This window comes from Culex pipiens, chromosome 2 (genome assembly GCF_016801865.2).
Source record: "Culex pipiens pallens isolate TS chromosome 2, TS_CPP_V2, whole genome shotgun sequence".
Lineage (NCBI taxonomy): Eukaryota > Metazoa > Arthropoda > Insecta > Diptera > Culicidae > Culex > Culex pipiens.
In genome coordinates, this window is record NC_068938.1 from 7,703,982 (window position 1) to 7,723,575 (window position 19,594).

Genomic DNA, 19,594 nt, shown 5'->3' on the forward strand with positions numbered 1-19,594 from the left:
AATCGTTCCCAAGGTATCATTTTTAAACTTTGATAGTCTATTTGAATGAACAGTAGGGTGGTCTAAGTCCGGATACCCTCTGGAATCGAATATTGACCCATCACTAGGCTAAATTCCAAATTTGAGCTGATTCTGACCACGGTAACCCATCGCAGTAACACAGCAAAAAAAAGTTGAATTTTGGAAGGTTGAAAATTTGGTAGGTTGAATTTTACCTCTTTTTTTTGAGTAATATTACATAAACAATGTGTAAAAATGTGAACCTTATGAATATCCATCAAAAACTGATGAATATTAATCAATTCCTGATGTAATACTACACATTAATTTCGACACAAAATCTGTCACCGTTTCCTGATGAATATTACCCTCATTTTTTTTTCTGTGAAGCCTTTAAAGTGTTTTGCGAAAAATCGTAAAATGTATGGAGAAAGGCAACTGTTTCATTTTTATACCTACAGAGGGCGTAATAATTGTTTGATTCATTCCAACTCTCGAATGTAGGATCTTCATTAAATTTGCAACAACTTTCCCCAAGACACCATAGCCGTATTGTTGAACTGATTTTGGTTGATACGTGGTAGATTTTTTTTTAAAATAATACTTTAGCATCGAACTCGCAAAAAATCCTCCAAATCATCTACCACAATGATCACACATAAAATTTTGGTGGACAAGTGTTTACCGCGATCAATTTATGACAATTCATCCCCAACGGAATAGTTCTAGAAAATTCACCACTTATCTACCAAAATCAATTCAACATGACGGCTCATATTTTTAGGATTTTTTCCCCGAAAAGTTATTAGCTTCCAAAAATGTCAATTTTTACGCAACCGGCTTTAGGGGGTAGTTTTAAACTTTGTGACTACTTTACCAAGTTCAAAAAGATGGAAACTTTCAAAAAAATCATGCAGAATTTTTTTTTTCGCTTTTGGGAGAATTGTTTTGTTGCTGAATGAATACTTTTGCATCACACTGTAAAAAGCTTCTTCTACGATCAGGGGGTTGAAAAGCTTGCTTAGCAAAAAAGCTTCCATGAACACTTTCAGTTTGGTCGGTAAGGCAGAGGGTGCGATAAAGCTGTCAAGCAATGGGTTGAAAGAACAAGCTTTTGAAGTTATTTTGAGTTATGATTCTTTCTAAGTCTTTTGTTGAGGAATTTCTTTGATGTTAGTTTTCAGAGTTGAACAATGTATTAGCTGCACAATTAGGCCGTTGAAATTATTTTTCAAAGTTAATGTCTATGTTTCGAAATCGGCCGGAAAATCGGAAAGATTGTTTTTATTAAAATCCTTAAAAATTTTAATGGAAATAAACAACTGGACTGGACTTTCAAGGCACCTTTTTGATTGAAATGTTAAAACTATGGATCGTAACTGGATGGACTTTGGCCGCCCAAAAAGCCTTCAGTTATCGAGGGAGTTTATAGCTAGTAATCAACAATAGTTTCCTATACTTGGTGCTAATTGATCAACGATCAGCTATACCTACAAACAATGTATCAACTTTATCACCAATCTTAAACTTCTCTGACTTGTTGACCTGCAGTAACTTCCGGTCACCCCCTGGCAAATCTCAGAACTGAGAACATTAGAACCTCTCAGTAGTGGCGGCATCGACTTCATCGACAAAGATTACAGGTTGATTGAGCCGTTAAAGTCATAAACACCCCCCACGCCGCTGGTGGAGCCTCAGAAGGAAGGGGGATTCTACTACACCAAGGTAAAGAGAAAAAAAACTAACTTAATCCACCTATGTGGTTGATGCCTTCCTCACTTTTTACCAAAACTGGGTAATATGAGTGGTTTCAGTTTTTTTGAGATCCAAAAAAAAAAGGAACGCAATGTGGTGATAACCTGATACAGGGTTGTCATTTTCTCAATGTTTTGGACTCATTGGAAAGGCCTTTCAATTGCCTATCCAACGATGGGTTGGATGATGGATCCGGACATAGTTTACATATATTTAAGTGAGATCCGACTTCAAAAAAGTACATAAATATCACTTAAGTGGTCATAACTCGAGACTGGGTTGCCAGATCTTCAATGTTTTGGACTCTTTGGAAAGGCCTTTCAATTGCCTAACCAACGATGGGTCGGATGATGGATCCGGACATAGTTTACATATATTTAAATGAGATCCGGCTTAAAAAAAGTACATAAATATCACTTAAAAGGTCATAACTCGAGACAGGGTTGCCAGATCTTCAATGTTTTGGACTCGTTAGAAAGGTCTTTCAACCTAACTAACGATGTATAACATGTTGATGTTTGGTTCAGTTTACTGCCATTTATTCAACTTCCGAAAATATGCGAAAACACATTTTTATACATAACTTTTGAACTACTTATCGAAACTTCAAACAATTCAATAGCACCGTATGGGACCCTAAACCAAGTCGAATGCGACTGGTTTGGTCAAAATCGGTTCAGCCAGTGCTAAGAAAACTGCGTGACATTATTGGTCACATACACACACACATACACACACACATACACACACATACACACACATACACACAGACATTTGTTCAGTTTTCGATTCTGAGTCGATATGTATACATGAAGGTGGGTCTAGGAGCTTTTAATAGAAAGTTCATTTTTAGAGCAGGATTATAGCCTTACCTCAGTTAGGAAGGCAAAACACAAACCTCATCGAGGTTAAGGGTACGACCATTTAGGAGGGTAATTTTTCCCCCACAACCTCGGTTTACTATCTTTCGACTCTCGACAACAGTTTGGTGATGATGATGTAGCGCAAAATAATAATCGTGTTTTATTAATTAGTGACACTCGCGATCGGTAAGATGATCAAGTTGTAGGGTTTTATTGAAAAACGTTGCAAATTTAACGATTAGTAGCTTCTATGGATGAGGTTGGGGGAGGGTGAGTAATGGCCGTTTCTAATTGATTGGTTTTAGCTGTCACTTACAAGGGAGGTTTTATGGAAACATGTAATTAATACTTTCTGTTTGAATTGTCATTGTGGTAGTTAAACTGTCTTTTCTAGGAATTTAACACATTTATTTGAGATTCACTTGACTGTTGTTAGAACTTGGTTAATCTAAGCAAGTAACTGAAGACTTTAATGACACATAATGTTGAAATAGTCTGCACAAAGATAAACTGGGCAAATATTTTACGATGATGATTGTCGTGGTGGTAAGTGATTTGATACACAAGGAAGGAAGCTTTGGAGCTTGTGATCGTTTGCCTTTGCTAAATGTCTTTTTGTACCGGCAAAACATTTTTGTTCTTTTTTGTATGTTTTGAGATTTCTCTGTGTGCTGAGGTCATTATAGTTTGGACTTTAATGAGCTATTTGGGTGTCTGGAATATGAGGTAAACAATTTAATTGAATAAATGAAAACAGCTTGAATACTAAAAACTAAAAACTAAAAACTAAAAACTAAAAACTAAAAACTAAAAACTAAAAACTAAAAACTAAAAACTAAAAACTAAAAACTAAAAACTAAAAACTAAAAACTAAAAACTAAAAACTAAAAACTAAAAACTAAAAACTAAAAACTAAAAACTAAAAACTAAAAACTAAAAACTAAAAACTAAAAACTAAAAACTAAAAACTAAAAACTAAAAACTAAAAACTAAAAACTAAAAACTAAAAACTAAAAATTAAAAACTAAAAACTAAAAACTAAAAACTAAAAACTAAAAACTAAAAACTAAAAACTAAAAACTAAAAACTAAAAACTAAAAACTAAAAACTAAAAACTAAAAACTAAAAACTAAAAACTAAAAACTAAAAACTAAAAACTAAAAACTAAAAACTAAAAACTAAAAACTAAAAACTAAAAACTAAAAACTAAAAACTAAAAACTAAAAACTAAAAACTAAAAACTAAAAACTAAAAACTAAAAACTAAAAACTAAAAACTAAAACTAAAAACTAAAAACTAAAAACTAAAAACTAAAAACTAAAAACTAAAAACTAAAAACTAAAAACTAAAAACTAAAAACTAAAAACTAAAAACTAAAAACTAAAAACTAAAAACTAAAAACTAAAACTAAAACTAAAAACTAAAAACTAAAAACTAAAAACTAAAAACTAAAAACTAAAAACTAAAAACTAAAAACTAAAAACTAAAAACTAAAAACTAAAAACTAAAAACTAAAAACTAAAAACTAAAAACTAAAAACTAAAAACTAAAAACTAAAAACTAAAAACTAAAAACTAAAAACTAAAAACTAAAAACTAAAAACTAAAAACTAAAAACTAAAAACTAAAAACTAAAAACTAAAAACTAAAAACTAAAAACTAAAAACTAAAAACTAAAAACTAAAAACTAAAAACTAAAAACTAAAAACTAAAAACTAAAAACTAAAAACTAAAAACTAAAAACTAAAAACTAAAAACTAAAAACTAAAAACTAAAAACTAAAAAACTAAAAACTAAAAACTAAAAACTAAAAACTAAAAACTAAAAACTAAAAACTAAAAACTAAAAACTAAAAACTAAAAACTAAAAACTAAAAACTAAAAACTAAAAACTAAAACTAAAAACTAAAAACTAAAAACTAAAAACTAAAAACTAAAAACTAAAAACTAAAAACTAAAAACTAAAAACTAAAAACTAAAAACTAAAAACTAAAAACTAAAAACTAAAAACTAAAAACTAAAAACTAAAAACTAAAAACTAAAAACTAAAAACTAAAAACTAAAAACTAAAAACTAAAAACTAAAAACTAAAAACTAAAAACTAAAAACTAAAAACTAAAAACTAAAAACTAAAAACTAAAAACTAAAAACTAAAAACTAAAAACTAAAAACTAAAAACTAAAAACTAAAAACTAAAAACTAAAAACTAAAAACTAAAAACTAAAAACTAAAAACTAAAAACTAAAAACTAAAAACTAAAAACTAAAAACTAAAAACTAAAAACTAAAAACTAAAAACTAAAAACTAAAAACTAAAAACTAAAAACTAAAAACTAAAAACTAAAAACTAAAAACTAAAAACTAAAAACTAAAAACAAAAAACTAAAAACTAAAAACTAAAAACTAAAAACTAAAAACTAAAAACTAAAAACTAAAAACTAAAAACTAAAAACTAAAAACTAAAAACTAAAAACTAAAAACTAAAAACTAAAAACTAAAAACTAAAAACTAAAAACTAAAAACTAAAAACTAAAAACTAAAAACTAAACCCGAGCAGACGGAAATAACTTGAGAAGGTCAGTTTTTGATATTGTGAGAAGATCGAAATATGTTATTGGGATGATCGGATTAGTTGTTAAAATAACAAAAATCAATAACAAAGATTTGTTCGAAGAATAACTTAAACTGTTATTATGTTGTTATTGCAATAACAAACCAATAACACAGAAGGAATCATGAAGGAATAACAAGATTTGTTATTTTGTGCGGAGAGGTGGAGCAGCATAATAACAAAAAATGTTATTGAACTGGTTTGTCTCCATAGCCAAAAAAGTTATTGTTTTGGTTTATTTGTAATTTGCAAATCAACCTGCAGTTGCCATAACTCATCTGTACTAGTCAGGGCTGCAGAGTTGGATACATTCGAGCGACTTTAAATCCATACTATGAAGACAACTCCGACTCTGGATGCAGGATATGACGTTCAGCTCTCCAAAAATACCCGACTTCACAGATTCCGACTCCAAGTAAAAGTTGCTGAAAATTTGATGAATCCGATACAGTCTCCGAGGTCTCACTCCAGCTCGAACTTCAACGTCAGCTCCGACTTCCTGGCTCTGTGAAAATAATAACAGTTTTTGTTATTCACACTTCAAAAATTCTCAATAAATAAATCAATTCCGTTAGGGAATATAACAAAATTTAAATAAAATGAACTCTCAAAAGTTAATTTTATCGGAATAATTTCAGCTTGAAACCCCATTTTATGGTGAAATAAATGACCCCGATGAAACTGGTCAAAATTATCCCATAGTTCTAGCCAATTTTAGCAAAGTCCCTTAGGGGTTATATCAAATAATTAAAAAGATCAACTTCCAAAATTTCAACTTTTAAGAATAATTTTAGCTTAAGGACCCCATTTCATGGCTAGATAATGACCCCGACGAAATTGGTCAAAATTATCCCATAGTTCTAACCAATTTTAGCAAAGTCCCTTAGGGGTTATATCAAATAATTAAAAAAATCAACTTTCAAAATTTCAACTTTTTGGAATAATTTTAGCTTAAGGACCCCATTTCATGACCGAAAAAATGACCCCGACGAAATTGGTCAAAATTATCCCATAGTTCTAGCCAATTTTAGCAAAGTCCCTTAGGGGGTATATCAAATAATTAAAAAAATCAACTTCCAAAATTTCAATTTTTTAGAATAATTTTAGCTTAAGGACCCCATTTCATGGCCAGAAAAATGACCCCGACGAAATTGGTCAAAATTATCCCATAGTTCTAGCCAATTTTAGCAAAGTCCCTTAGGGACCATCCATAAACCACGTGGACACTTTAGGGGGGGGGGGGGGGGTTATGGCGATTGTCCACGCTCCATGCAAAAAAGATTTTTTTTGTATGAACAATTGTCCACGAGGGGGGGGGGGGGTTCAAGATTACCAAAAAAGTGTCCACGTGGTTTATGGATGGTCCCTTAGGGGGTATATCAAATAATTAAAAAAAATCAACTTCCAAAATTTCAACTTTTTAGAATAATTTTTGCTTAAGGACCCCATTTCATGGCCAAAATAATGACACCGACGAAATTGGTCAAAATTATCCCATAGTTCTAACCATTTTATACAAAGTCCTTTAGGGGGTATATTAAATAATTTAAAAAAATCAACTTTCAAAATTTCAACTTTTTGGAATAATTTTAACTTAAGGACCCCATTTCATGGCCAAAAAAATGACCCCGACGAAATTGGTCAAAATTATCCCATAGTTCTAGCCAATTTTAGAAAAGTCCCTATCAAATAATTATTTAAAAAAATCAACTTTCAAAATTTAAACTTTTTAGAATAATGTTAGCTTAAGGACCCCATTTCATGGCCAAAATAATGGCCCCGATGAAATTAGACAAAATTATCCCAAAGATCTAAACATATTTAACAAAAGAAAAAATAATAACAGATTGTGTTATGGACTCTTAGAAACTTTTCCATTTGTGCGATTTATGGTAATTTTATTTCTACGTCAGTATACCGAACGAATAACAAATTTTGTTATTAGGAGAGTTTTTGAAATGTATAACATTTCTTCTTATTAGCGTGTTATTAAACATTTTCAATATAATATCACTTCAATACCAAATTTTGTTATTTTATCAGAAACTGTTATTATTTTTTCTTCTTGAAGTTGAACTTCAGGATAAAATAATAACACTTTTTGTTATTTTAACAGGATTTGTTATTGAAATATTATTAATTTTGTTATTACCGTCTGCCCGGGAAAACTAAAAACTAAAAACTAAAAACTAAAAACTAAAAACTAAAAACTAAAAACTAAAAACTAAAAACTAAAAACTAAAAACTAAAAACTAAAAACTAAAAACTAAAAACTAAAAACTAAAAACTAAAAACTAAAAACTAAAAACTAAAAAAATTCGTTGATAATTACTAATCCAAACCATCATTTTATCTCTAATTTATCCGTCGATCAAACCTGTCTATTTAAAAAATCACTTTCCGAACATTCCATGAACTTCCACGCCATGTCTGCTGGCCACTTCTGCTGCAACCGTGCCCTTCAATTATATTTATGCTTCGTACGTCTAGAATATTCCGACAGTCGTGTACGTTGAAGCATACTTATTTATCCACTCTTTGGTGCAAGGGTAAGTCTCGTACACTTGCCGCCGAACGTTTCCATCATATGTTTTTGATACTTTTTTATTTAAATCGTTCAACTGCGTCACCGATCACGAATAACCAGTTATGTTGTTGACTCGGTTGAGCTTAGAGTCTAGACACCTCCTCTCAGCACCGCGGGTTTGATCTCGTTGGAATCTACGCGGTCAACGTGCCATGATCCACGAAGAAGTTGGAGAACACCTGGATCTGTTGCAGGATGTTTACAGCGAAGATTGGTTTGTCAACAAGTTTGCAACAAATTTGATTTTGTTTCGTCATTTTCAAAAACAACTTAAAACAAATTTGACACAATTTAAATCACAGCAACCCATTTTCCGACTGACCACTTTCAACACAACCACTAAGTGGTCTTGTTGTCCAATCGATTCAACTGAGCAAGCCGTGAGCAACAAGAGAGTACTCTTCTCTTCTCTCAGCAACATCTGCATGCAGCTGTTGTTCCGAAGCCGGCTTGCTTCGATGAAGACCACACGATTCAGCACCGCTACGTCATCGTTCGTTGGTCAGTTTGAGCTCTTTCTCAGAATACTTGTACGCGTGCATGCATGCTTGGATTGATTGCTGTGTAGTCTGCCGTGCCGAACCTCTGTGGTTCTGTTAGGGTAGAGGGTTGTCATTTTGACTTTTGATCGTAGTTTGAGGTTATGTGACGTCTTTTTCATTCAACAAATTTGAAATGTGCTCACATTTGGTCAAATTTTCCCCAAATCAACCCTTTCTCTCATCTTGTACTATCGCTGCACCGCCAACTTCCGAAGCCGCGATGTTTGCTCTGTGTAGCTCAACCTCGTTGTTGTCGTGTAGCTCAGTGGTGTTGCTCAGTCGTGTGTTCTACATCGTCGTCGGGTCGGGTCGGGTTCGCCTTAACTGAGGATCGTCCGCGGCGATTTCGCTCAGTAGCGTTTTTACCGTGGCCGGTTGAGGAGCAAAAAGGTGGACAGAGGCGCGAGCGAGCGGAACAGATTCCGAATCTCGTCGGAACTTTTTTTTTTCCTAGTTGTTGTTGTTTTTGTCACGGTGCACGTTTAGTGGCGGTTTTGTTAGAAGTGAGAAGAAGCTCTTTTGTTTTGATTTTGTAGCCATTCCAAGCGTGCTTCTGTAGTGTGAGTTTGTGTCTGGGATAGTTCGTTTGCTTAAGGTAGCAAATTGTTTTCTTTCTGTTGCTCTTTGACTTATTTGCGGGCTGGTTCGAGCTGCATCAGTTCGGGACGGACAGTCGCGTGTAATTGTGACTTTTTGACTCTGGTGTGTTTGTGTTTTAGTTTTGTTTTTTCGGTGATCGCAGTGGGCTGTGGGAATTGGTGAATGGTTCGGAAGATTCGACATGCTTTCACGAGGAAGTTGTGGAGTAGTTTTTGATTGGTGCTTCGAATTGCGATGTTGTGGTGGACGCACAGAAAAAGGAACACCATGTGGCATTCATTTACTTGCTGACCTTCGATCAAATTGTGTAGAATACTTTAAAGGAAAACACACCTTATAACATTGAATGGTGAACGATGCAAATTCGAATCATATGACCGATTTTGAATATTTTGTACATACAAATGTGTTTCTAGTTTTGGCGAGCAGTCTTGTCGAAAAAGAAAAACAGATTTTCTCTACTTCACCGACGTTTCGGCCTTAAACATTGATGTGCAGCAAACGTAAAGGACAGTTTAACAATAGGACTAAAACATTTTTGACAAGAAACAGACAACTTTAAACCCCCTGAAGAAGGCCTCAAAATAAAGGCCGAAACGTCGGTGAAGTAGAGAAAATCTGTTTTTCTTTTTCGACAAGACTGCTCGCCAAAACCAGAAAGATTTAAAAATAATCAGTCGTTGCGAACCCGGATCATACAAATGTGTATTAAAATTTTTTAACAATGAAAATCATCCAAACAAAACATTTGTTCAGAATTTGATTCTGAGTCGATAGGTATACGTGAAGGTATTTAAGAAGTTCATTCAAAATAAAGTTAAATGACTTTAAAATCAACATTCGAAAGTGTTTAAAGAAAGTCCTTTTAAAATTTTCGTATTTTACATAAACACTTTCATATTTTTTTTTGATATTTTGCAAGCTCATGCACAACGAATCTCTGATTTTCTTGTGATATTTTTGCTGCAATATTTAGAAAATTAAGCATAAAAATTTGAGGACAAAGTTCACTTTATCTTGAATTTTGAAACTGAACTAGGCTTTAATTTTGAATATTTAAGGTGTTTTTTTTTGTTTTATACCGCATTTTTTTAAGTTTTCTGAGCAAATTAATTAATATTAATTAATTCATGAACAAAACAAAAAAAAATTAAAAAAAGTATTGTTATACAAAGTATTCTGAATCATTAAGAGTTGGCTTCTATTTGATTGTGGCAAGGTTCTTAAAAAAATCTATTTGAAATATTAATACTTAATCAAACATTATTTTTAACGTACACCTAGGGTGTGTACTATAAATTATTAAAAAGAACTTTACAATATCAGGAGTTTTTTTAAATGATCCAATGAACGAAAATTTTAAATTTTGTTTTTTTTTATGTTTTTGGAGCTGCTTTGCGTCAAGGGTATTCAAAAACATCCAGAAAGCCAAAACATTTTTGATTGCACCTAGCGGAAAAAAGCTCTAGAAATGTAATAATTTAGTACAACAGCAATTTCCCACGAAACACGAAGATTCCAACAAAATTTGGGTGGCGATTCCTTTGCCGAAATAATTCGATCCGTATTTTTTTGTTTCGCCATTAGGGTAGTCCAAAAAATTGTAATTTTGGACGATTTTTGCAAAAACAATAATTAAAAAAACATGATCCCGCGCCTTTTACACCGAATTTTTCAAAAAATCATATGTCGAAATCCAGTTAATGAAACATCACAATTTGGAGATATGTTTGGTAAAGTTGTCTCTTTGGTTCCGAGACCTCTAAACCCGCATTTTTAGTGGTCATACGACCTTTTCAAATATATGGCTGGACCTTTTATTTGCGTCCAAGAAAGCAAAATTCTGATAAATGGCACGGATTATTTTTTGCAAAAATTGACAAAAATTATCATTTTTCGGACAACACTAACACGGGGTTGTCTACCCTAATGGCCAAACAAAAAAAAGGGTCTAATTATTTCTGCCAAGGACGTCGGGAATTGCTAACATACTAAATAAAATAATTACATTCCTGATAATTTTATGTGCATTTTTATTAGAAATTATGTTTCATAAAAAATAAAATTTGTTAGATTTTAGGTGTTTGAGTAAAATTTTCAAATAGTATTGAATTTTTATAAAAAAATAGACTGAATTTTTCATTATTACTAAGAAATTGAAAAAAAATATCTATAAGAATTATAATGATGATAGATATGAAAAATTGGAAAAAAAATATTTTGGCAAATATTGCAATAAAATCTGTTTAGCTTGAAACACATCCAAAAATTGTTTCTGCAAATATTGTTGGCGCCAAGTTCAGTTGATATTCTATTTGTGAAATATATTTTCATCGACACTTTAGCCGTAATATTCAGACCAAAATATTGGATCAATTGCGAATATCTTGTTAGCACTTTCCAAAAATCGCATGCTTATTGATTGTAATCACATGCAACAAATAATTTTTTCACACCATCGTACTCTACATTTAAAGTAGTAAACCACTCTTCAGCGTACCGTTTGTTACCAAAGTGATCAATATTGACAAATGGGGCGTTTCGTGATTCCAAGGTCAGGTATACTGTTAAAAAGTAGTTATTTTTATGTTTTGCAATTTTCCAATTTTTTAATAAAAATTTTAAATGTTAAATATACAGGCTATGATATAAATTTATGATTAAAAAAATGTTTTTCTTCTTGTGTACACAATTAGTTCATAAACACTTTTGCCTGGTTAGAAAAATTGCATCACAAAATAATTCAACAGGGGGTGCACGATGACAAAGACGGGGTGGTGCTGACCAAGATATAGATAACAGTAGATTGCACGAGGTGCAGCAGAATGCACCCAGGTGTACAATTACACGCGAGTGTTTGGTTAAGTGTGAATACTAGAAGTGTTGATATCTTTGTGGGGAGAAATTAGGTTAAATTGATTTGGACAAACAGTGATTAACTAGTTCCACTTTGTTTTCAGGAAACGCGTAAAAGTGCTCAAATATCCTGTTGAAAGTTAGGAAAAAGGAAGAAAAACAAAAAAAACAGTTTGTGACGAAGAAACGTGAAACCTAAACGGTTGAGCAGACAAGCGGACCACAAGTGTTAGTGATACCTTCCCCCTATTATAGACTGACCAAACCAAAACCACCACACAATATTCCTTCCGGGGACAGAGAACGAATATCGATTTCAGTGTCTACCTTAGAGAGTGTCGGGTAGAAGTACATAAAGGTGTTGTACTAAGACTAAGCATACAAATTTGCCAAAGTGACAGAGTAGTATTGCGATACACGCACTTTGACTACGGGCCTGGAAGGTTGTGTGTGGGGAGGAAAACAACCCTATTTATCCGGAGGAGGAAAGTAGTAAGTAATACTTCTACACATTTGTGAGTGAGGGGGTTGCATCATGGGTGTGTGTGCGCTTAGGTTGCACTTTTTTTTCTGCACATGCATACTAAACTTACTGACTAGCGCTATCGATACTAATGGCACGCACGCAATTGCAAACAGGAATGAGAATGTTTGTTACCTGCTGAGAGGGAGAGGAAAAAACCCGGGAGAATCTTTGATTGGCATCAAAGTAGCTACCGAATGAAAAAGTTCTGGAAAATAATTCTAGATAAAATTTACAAATGGTCCTATCTGCATAGGACTCATAGGTTCCTTTGAAAAATTACTCTACAATAGTATTTTTTATCGAAAAATAAACTACAAAAATAGTTTTGAAAATTCAGTTATTTTTTAATACACAACATAAAAAAATGGCACACGTATTTTTTGGGAAATTAAATTAACTTTTCGAATCTACATTAATCAAAGCTTTGCAACTATTTGAGCAAAAGACTTTCTACAGGTTGCATTTAATAGAAAATTGTCCAAGGAATTCGATAAAAATAAAATTTTAACCCTTAAATGCCCACTAATATTATATTTTAACGTTTTAAGTATAAAAATTCAGTTTTGATCAATGGATTATATTTTTATTTTTTTTTTATCGCCATCGTGTTTCCCGGACAATTTTACATAATAATTAATATAGACTTCAAACTAAAATGAACTGTTGGCGAGATACAGCGATTTTACTGAAAAAAGTTCGATTTTGCACTGCACTCTGTCCTATGAATTCAAATCCGAAATAAGTTTCTCACATATAAAAACCGAATTATGCGAGATTCATTCCTTTTTGTTGAAAAGTACACCATGAACTTCCGAGTGCTGCGCAAAATCAAACTTTTTTCAGTAAAATCGCTGTATCTCGTCAATAGTTCATTTTAGTTTGAAGTCTACATTGATTATTATGTAAAATTGTCCGGGGAACACGATGGTGGTAAAATAAAACAAATAAAAATATAAGCAATTGGTCAAAATTGATTTTTTATACTTAAAACGATAAAATATAATATTAGTGGGCATTTAAGGGTTAAAATTTTATTTTTATCGAATTCCTTGGACAATTTTCTATAAAATGCAACCTGTAGAAAGTCTTTTGCTCAAATAGTTGCAAAGTTATGATTAAAAGAAAAAAAAATTAGAAAATCGCCAAAAAAGAGGGTGGTGCCAAAAATGAGGGATGGTCTAATCAGCACCAAACTTGGGATTTCTGTTAACTATCGATAGATAAACGTTCCCTCCAAGTTTGGTCCAAATCGGTGAAGGTCGAGTCCAAAAGTGTACTCAGTTGACCTGGAATGACTCATGTTTAGATTATAGTGAAGATTATCGCCAATTATTAGCTAATTCTAAGATTTGAAGCTTGAAAAACATAACAAATGCAATAAAATCATAGATTTCAATAATTTTCCGGGATTCTGGGAATTCCCGGGATTTAATAAATATTTTTACCGTTTCCCGGGAAATTCACAACCCGGGAAAATTGGACGCCCTAAACCTTAGTATGAGATTTCCAGAATTGCTGATAAGTGCAATAAGAACAGTAAATTTAATTTGATTAATGTTGTTGTTTTGATTTGATGTGATAATTAACTAGATAAAAAATGGATAAATAAAATTATGTTTACATAAAATAATAATTATTTTTCATGGGAAAATCTTAATTTTTAAATTTTATTTGGAACCTATTGTTGCCGGAATAAGATAGTTTTTTAAATAAGTCTTAAGATTTCTAAAGTGAAATATTTCATGTCCACATTGCTTTTAACAATAATAAATAAAGAATCACTTAAAGTTCACCCAAATCAAGACCAAACACGGAAACTGGAAAGGGGATGAGTCAATACTGCATTTTGAAAACAACTCTCAACATTCTAAAACTGGAAACGTTTCCAAGCCAGTCGGCCAGCTGATAGCACAATCACTATCAAGCTCAAATTTCACTCAGAAAACCACATGTTGTGAGCACGTGCTTGATCATAGCAAGCATATTCTTGCCGATCGGAGTAAGCTTTGAAATTCAAATTTATTTTAAGGTTATTGACAGTAAGATATTTTTAAGTCCTACTGTTTTTTTGATAACTTTTCTTGATTTGCAATAAAACATAAAGAGAACTTTCTGAATGTGCTTGAAACTGAAAGTTCATCCGTCAGTATTTCCATCATCAGCCCTTATCAGCAGCGTATGACCACGTTGAGGGCCAACACACGCGGAATTGCATCCAGTCTCATGATCGTGACCGAACTCAAGGAGAATTTGACCGCATCTTATTTGTTTTCCAATTTACAGCTCGTGTCAACATAAATCATCAGATCAAACTTCCAGTAGTCGTGAATTGCTCAGTTATCAAATAAATCAACCGTGATTTATTTATTTAGGTTAAGATTTTAATCACTCAGGTACGAAGAAAAAAAAACAAACTTCAAACGTTTTCAAATCCCCCTCCCCCCATAATGAGGCATTGCTCAGGAGATCACATACTAGAGACAGATGCTTCTGGCCGTAGTGCATCATCTATCATGTGCGACGTGACGATGTGACAGTTTCGTGAGCAATCGTTTCCCGAGAAGAATATCGCGCGCCTTGTTGTGTGCTTAGAATGAGCAAACGATAACTTCAGCAACAGTCAGTGACTGCGCTGATTTTATCGGGCGCGATTTTCTCGCTGCCGCAAGATTCACGCAACAGAATAATAGGGTAGGGTAGTCATCAATGAGACACTTTTGGTTTTCAACTTTCAACGAATTTTCTAATTTTTTCATCAGCATGTTTTAATGAGCTTTAAGTTGCATTATCATTCTTTTAATGTGTTCTAACATTGACAAAAATATGAGATCGATCCGACATCTACAGCCAGAGTTATTCAACTGTCTCATTGTAGACGCACTTGGCAGGAACAATGAGACAGGTGGGGAACAATGAGACACTCTACGAAAATCAACATTTTTCTAGCAAAACATCATGTTTTTGTATTGTTCCATTGCAGGTGACTTGCCTTGAACATTTTAGAGCAATTTTGCCAACATGAAACTTTTAATAACAAAAGTTACACTAAAAAGTATTTCAATTTTGTAAAATCCATATATTAATACCAAATAACTTTGTATTTTTGGTTTAATGAAGTTTAAACTCTATAAATATGCCAAAAATCACTTTTAATTCATGTTTTGAAAGATTTCCATCGATTTTGAAAAGTTTATTGAAGAAAAATCTAAGTGTCTCATTGTTACCCATGGGCTGAAATGAGTGGGGAACAATGAGACAGCCCTGGATTCTGAGTTTATTCTAAATTTTGGCCAAATCTAATGAAAGGACATTGTAGCCCAACTTAATCCCTATGGAACGTCGAAAGAAATTTGAAGAAATATTAGTTTTGGTGTAAATGGCAGCCTACGAGCGAAAAAGTAATTTTTGTCCATAATTTACTTTTACACCCCAGAATCAAACATTTATGAATAACTTTTCAAGGGAGCGTCCATAACCAAAGCCACTAATATGGCAGACGTGTATCCAGTAGATACGCCTTTCCCCCAAATATGAGCCTGATTGGTTGAAACTACGACTTGTGAGAGCCATTTTATCATTGTTCCCCGTGTCTCATTGATGACTACTCTACCCTATGTATCGTTTCCGTTTCGGGATTTTTTCGTTGCATGCGATGGAATGTTTTTTTTGTTCTGGGAATAATTGCATCTTAGGTATTTTTAATTAGGAAAAAGATTCAGGTGCATCCTGTTTCAAACAGGAATGAGTTTTATTTAATATTAGGTTCTTCTAAGAAATGATCACTTAAAATTGTGAATTTGCAAAAAACAACAACATTGTATGCAAAATTCTTACTGCAAACACATGTTCCAACCCGCGCCCCAGTTAAACTTCCCCGGTCAATGAAGTCAAACCGGCCGGCGGCGATGACAATTGTTTAATCGACATTTCGATGATGGCTTTATTTATTGTCACACCACCTCAACAACTCGAAACTGGCTGGTTGTTTGCAGTGTCGTCATTGCACGCCACCAGGTTTTGCTCCGGAATATGCAAATTGTGTAACACTTCACCGAGGTTCTGGACTTTGCGCATTTCACCACCCCGGTGTCGTCGTCAGTTGTATCGTTCGATTTGATTTTTTTTAGTCGATTTTTAAGCCCCTCCGTCTGGTCGGTCAGTTGCTCTGTTTGTCGAGTATTACTTCGCTGAACTGAGCATTGTTGACTTAACCAGTTTGTCTGCCGTACACAAGCCGTGCAAGACGTCGACGTCGACCAGAAGAAGCTATAAGATGTACAAATTTGTTCAAATAATTTGAAGATTGACTCGTGGCAGGTCCGGTTTCCGGGTGGCAAAATGTTGCCAATGTTAGAACGCAAAAAAAGTAAGGTTCTACTCTAAGGTCGTTGGCACTGGACAGTACTGAAATTCGGAACCCATGTCGAAGCCAACTAATGAAATCACAACCATAGCGTCTCTGGCCGGGAGATTCGCGAGAAGGAAATTTGCCAAAATTAAACAAATTCGCAAGTCATGGCACTATCCGTTTCACCATTTTAATGCACTCTCGAGGGTTTGAAGGAGAGAAGAGGATCCTACCCACAAATAACTCGTACCTTCCTTCAGAAATCAATTCAGCATGACGGGACGATTTTGCGAATATTTTCGGGTTTTTATGCACAGTAAAAACAAAACTTTTTTGTTCGATATGCAAATCAACACCAACCGCAACGTCGTTCGGACTCCCGAGGCATTCGAGCGTGTTGTTATTTCTTTGAAGGAGCTCGTCAGGTAGTCTGTTAAAATTGGTGGTGATGCCAAATGAGCAAACTTCACTCACCTCGCTGACGATTGGTCATTGTTTGAGCAGTGTGATTTTTACTTCATGTTCCATTTTTCCTCTGCCTTTGCGGCTCAAGATGTTTGGCCAGACTGACGGAACTATGACTACTGTATTTGATGTGGGAGGGCACGTCATTTTAACAAGTGGCGATCATAGAAAAAGTGATCATCATTTGACCAATTCTTAGCAAAGCTACACCAAAATGTCACATTTTTCAATTTTCGATATGATTTTTAATATGAAAAAAAATCATTTTTATTATGATGTAATAATTGCAATGTGCTTTAAATGCGTTTTCTTACCTTAAAAGCCAAGAACATTGGCCAAAAGTGGTCTGCAAGCCATTGTACGGGAGAGGAGTTTTTTTCATAAATCTGCTCCTTTCGTTGTCCCGTCACGAAAAGAAATGGCTGGCAAAAACTCAAATTTCATCCAATTCTTTCAGTTCAAGGAGCAAAAGATTCGTTTTTTAATTTGTGATAATGTGTAGAAGAGCAAAAGTTTTTAAAAATCAAACTGGCAAAACCGTAGAGATTTTTGTAGTGTGCCTTTTTAAAGTCCAGTTTTACGATGTTGTCCCGTCACGCTACATTTTTATTTCAGGGGAAGCACAGGTACTATATGGTTCATTCTGCATGATATTTCTTTGTAGGAAAATCAATTATCTATCCAAATATGTAATAACATTGGGGGGTTTCTTCTTTTATTTTGCCACTACAGCCAAAACGCTGAATAAAACTTGGATTTTTTTTAAAAGGAGCCGAAGAATCGGTCATTTTGAGTTTACTTTACTAAATGTTTTAATAAAATTTAAATTCATATAATGATGGAATGTTGGAAATGAAACACAAATGGAATAATTTATCAAAATCGGAAGTGGCTTTTTATTTTTAATTAACTTTTTTTCACAAAAAATTCAATTGCCCAGGGTTTTTAGGAACAAACCCCGCAACTTTTGAGCCATAGAGAAGTATGGTTCAAAATTCTGCTGCCGAGTTTTGAATTTAAGAAAAATAGTTTTTTTTTGGGAAAAAATCTTAATTTCATACGTAAATTTTTTGACTTAATTTTTTTATTGAAAATTGAATTTGCAATTGAAAAGTACTCTACATTTTTTTTATGAAGGGCCCCGTTTTCAGGATATAGCCACCGAAAGATTGATTTCAGCGAAATAATTGTAATTTTTCGGTCACTAAACCATGAGTAACCATTTTTGAAAATTCTTGTTTTTAAGTTATATTGAATGTTCAGCACTTTTGATATGTTAGTCTTGATTCATTTTGTTTGCAAAAAGATCGAAAAATTTTAAGAATGTTTCATTTGTTAACATTGAAAATCGAACCATTAGTTACTGATAATGGTTGTTTGGGTGAGACTTTAAAAACTTCAATTTTCCAGTTTATTTTTCTTTAAGCCGCTGCACAGTGGGCGAAATGGAACCCAAAATCGGACTTAATTGAACGCGGCTGATTCCCTGGTATGAAAAATAGTGTTTCTTATGTTAAAAATCCGGGGAATCGATTGGTGATGGTTTCATCCACCGCACGAAACGGCAAAGGGTCCATTTTGCCCCAATTCCCCATTTTTTTACATTTTTTCTTGAAAATCGGTCTGTATTTAGAGCGAAAGCTTTATGCTGCCATCCAAAATGCACTTAACTTATGTGAAAATGTCCCAGAAATCCAGAAAAAATAACCACTTGCTCCGCAAAAATCATCTATGGTCCATTTAACCCCAATTTTGCTATAAAAGCATTTTAGGCCGTTTTCAAAGGTTAGGTCAGATTTTAAAAATCTGAAAATATTTTTATCGTAAAGATCAGACAATTTTACATAGGAATGACGATATGCACTTGATTGTTTGACACATTTATGTTGATATAGAAATTAAACTAAATAAAAAGATTGAAGAATCAATTTTCTCAAACGCAGAATAAACTGCCTTTTACATAATTTTTATTTTGATCAACATAAATGCGTTAAACTATCAAGTGCAAATTGTCATTCTTATGTAAAATTGTCTGATCTTTACGATAAAAATATTTTCAGATTTTTAAAATCTGACCTAACATTTGAAAATGGCCTAAAATGCTTTTTTAGCGAAATTGGGGTTAAATGGACCATAGATGATTTTTGGGGAGCAAGTGGTTATTTTTACTGGATTCCTGGGACATTTTCACACAAGTTAAATGCATTTTGGATGGCCGCATAAAGCTTCCGCTCTAAATACAGACCGATTTTCACCGATTCGCGGATTTTTTTACATAACAAACACTATTTTTCATACCAGGGAATCAGCCGCGTTCAATTAAGTCCGATTTTGGGTTCCATTTCGCCCACTGTGCGCTGTATCTCAGCAACCAGAGGCCCAATCTTGAATATCTCAAAGACAATTTTATATTATCGCGGGCGTCAATAATTAGAGTTCACGCG

At 33.3% G+C, this 19,594-nt stretch overlaps 1 protein-coding gene across 1 annotated transcript in view; it reads left to right on the forward strand.

The window, feature by feature from the left end:
- Positions 1-11,915: 11,915 nt before the first annotated feature.
- LOC120412668 (ABC transporter G family member 5-like) overlaps positions 11,916-19,594 on the forward strand; it is a 110,400-nt gene continuing 102,721 nt past the window's right edge. The window contains exon 1 of the mRNA XM_052708644.1: positions 11,916-12,303. The gene's annotated coding sequence lies outside the window, so the exon portion shown is untranslated. The remainder of the gene's footprint in view (positions 12,304-19,594) is intronic.